The following is a 2551-nucleotide window of genomic DNA, read 5'->3' as shown; positions in this document are numbered from 1 at the left end:
GCTGGAGAGTGGCATAACCTTGGGAGTACAGGGTTCTGTATTGGGTCACTGCGGGCAGGAAGGTAGCAGGGAAAGCAATTTGGGAAAGTGGTCAGAAATGATGCAGGAAGTGCTGGCTGGAGCCTGGTTACAAAGACTCACGGGTTCCTGGTCATGGAGCCTGAAGTCAGTCCTACAACTGTTTGGATTCCAGCTGATGGCTTGAATACAGGTTCAGCTCCATCTCTACTTCCAGAAGAGCATTCTGGCAGTAAGGTGATGGCAGATTGTAGGGCATCTGGCTGGAGGGAGGGAGACCTATTGGGAGGCAGTAGCAACAATTCAGACGAGCAGGTGGTGGCCAGGACAAGGGCTGGCATGGGTGACATAAGAGTTTGAGAGGAACTGAGAAGGAAGAAGGGCAAGGCATAACTGGCAGAAGAAAGCAACTGTGGGAAAGGGAGGAGATAAAGGTGACGCTCAGGTTTCTAGATCAAGGAATAGGGTCTCCAGTTGTGCCCTTCACGGAGGTGAGAAATCCAGATTTGGGTGGAATCTGAATTCAGTTTCTTGTTTGTTTGTTTTTTCAGACTGAGTCTCTGTCACCCAGGCTGGAGTGCAGTGGTGCGATCTCAGCTCAGTGCAATCTCTGCCTCCTGGGTTCAAGTGATTCTCCTGCCTTAGTCTCCCGAGTAGCTGGGATTATAGGCGCCTGCTACCACACCCAGCTGATTTTTGTATTTTTTGAAGACACGGGGTTTCATCATGTTGGCCAGGCTGGTCTCGAACTCCTGACCTCAGGTGATCCACCCACCTTGGCCTCCCAAAGTGCTGGGATAACAGGCGTGAGCCACCGCGCCCGGCCCTGAGTTCAGTTTTAAGGACACAATTAGAGGTGCCCACAGGATATTCAAGCAGGAAGGCTGGTAGTACCTTCAATTTGCTCATGCACCTACGTGGATGAATTAGACAGCCAGGCTCCCTGGCCTTGGGAGAGTCCTTCTGATGGGGAGACAGATGATAAGCAAATAACTGAAGTAATGGAAAAGGGACAGTTCACGAAAAGTGTTGTGAAGGAAGAAAACAAGAAGGCCCGCGAGAAGGGCACTGGAGGTCTCCCCAAGGGTGCATTCGCTAGAGGAAGCCTCTCTAGGTGGACTGCGGGTAAGGGCAAAGGGGGCATCTGGGGGAACAGCATCCTAGGGAACAGCAGGTACAAGGACCTGGAGACGGCAGAGGGGCTGGTGAGACAGGTGTCCAGGAGGAGGCCCGGGCTGTCCCTCGGGGGAGTGGGGAGAGTCGTGGGGCTGGAGACAGAGGGGCTGGGTCCCTGCAGGAGCTCACAAGCCACAGTGGGGAGCAGAAGCATTACGCTGAGTACAGTCGGAGCCACTGAAAAGGTTAAAGACCCCTGGGGGTGCTGAGTGGCAAGGGGCTGTGGGAGCTGGAGTGGACGCAGGGAAACCAGTTGTAAGGCGAATGCAGGAGTCCAGGCAAAAGAGAATATTCCAGTCTGTATCTAAGACTTAACTTTTCACATACACAACACCCTGCACCCCTCTCAGAGCCACCGGGGTCTTCATGAGAGAAGCTTATCATGGTTCACTTAAACCCTCTTACTATTTCAGCAAACACCTTCTCCTCAGCCTGCTCAACCCCTCTGCTCAGAGTGGGCCCCGCAGGAACAAGTGGGGACCAGAGCCCTGCTCAGGTGAGTGGTGGGGCCCGGCCTGTTCCCTTGAGCCCAGGCTTCTCTGGCTCAGAGCAAAGCCCCCGGGTGCTGGGATTCTCTCTCTGCTCCTTCTCCCTGGATGTGAGCTTTTAAGGACGATTCCTCACTGAGGCCTCTGCCCCTTGCACTAAGCGCCAACATACATCGCGGCTCAGCAAATGCATGCGCAGTGGACAGACGGAGGGGTGACTCCTCCCTGAGCTGAAGGCTGCGGCGACGCAAACAAACAGCATAGCTCCTGCTCTCCATGAACCTGGCGCTGCAAACGTGGGCAAACCACACCAAGAGACGCCAGCAACCGAAATACAGGGAGGAAAAAAAAAAAGGTGCCCTGCACAGCACACTAAATCTCTCCTGCAGGCTCGAGGACTACCCGGAGGGGGCGGCGTTTTCTCGGGACCTGGGAAGAATGAGCGGGTTTCAGCGGGCGTCTTTTGGGTGACTGCCCGTCTGGGCTTCCCCTGACCCCGTAACAGAGCGGAAGAGGCCCAGAGACGCCAGAGGAGGGGCATCAGCGGGACACTCAGGCCGAAAAGCTCCGACTCCGGGTGTCTGCAAAAATGACCGGATGCAGGAATGTCGCCTAGAACCAGCCAGCTTTCCGACCTCTCGGGTCATGGGCTCACTCCAAAGAAACGAAGGGAGAGTGACAGAAATAAAAACAACGAAAGCCGGGTTGAAGCCTCTAGGTGGGTCTCCGCTACCGACTGATTCAGCCGGTGGCGCTACAGGAGGTTCCTATAAGTGCGGTCCCCGCTCCCCGCACCGAGCCCGAACCCCGCCCTGGGATTTCCCCAGGCGCCGCCGCTGCCGCCGCGGCGCCCTCTCCGCCCCGCGCGC

Source organism: Colobus angolensis, unplaced genomic scaffold, assembly GCF_000951035.1.
Source record: "Colobus angolensis palliatus isolate OR3802 unplaced genomic scaffold, Cang.pa_1.0 Scaffold53, whole genome shotgun sequence".
In the NCBI taxonomy this organism is placed as follows: domain Eukaryota; kingdom Metazoa; phylum Chordata; class Mammalia; order Primates; family Cercopithecidae; genus Colobus; species Colobus angolensis.
This window is presented reverse-complemented; position numbering follows the sequence as displayed.